Source organism: Haliaeetus leucocephalus, unplaced genomic scaffold (genome assembly GCF_000737465.1).
Source record: "Haliaeetus leucocephalus isolate CR32 unplaced genomic scaffold, Haliaeetus_leucocephalus-4.0 Scaffold566, whole genome shotgun sequence".
NCBI classification, from domain to species: domain Eukaryota; kingdom Metazoa; phylum Chordata; class Aves; order Accipitriformes; family Accipitridae; genus Haliaeetus; species Haliaeetus leucocephalus.
Genome location: NW_010973002.1, coordinates 5292876 through 5293082, shown reverse-complemented (window position 1 = coordinate 5293082; position 207 = coordinate 5292876). Strand labels below are relative to the sequence as shown.

General features: G+C 71.0%; 1 protein-coding gene across 1 annotated transcript in view; it reads left to right on the top strand.

The window, feature by feature from the left end:
- The window catches only part of AHR (aryl hydrocarbon receptor), a 62312-nt gene that overhangs the window by 292 nt on the left and 61813 nt on the right, over positions 1–207 (top strand). The window lies entirely within an intron of this gene.

Below are 207 nucleotides of genomic sequence, written 5' to 3'. Positions count from 1 at the left end.
AAAAAAAAAAAAAAAGTGTGTCGGGCCGCGGAGGATCGAGGCGGTGGAAGCGCAGCGCGGCGCAGCCAGCTGACCTAGATTGGGAGGCATCTGAGGTGACTGGCGGCTCCCGAGCGGAGGCTGTGCTCGCCCCACCGGAGCGGGTCCCGCGGGTGGGTGCCTCGCCGTCCCGGGCGAGCCCCCGCCCCACGGCTGCCGCGCTCCCGC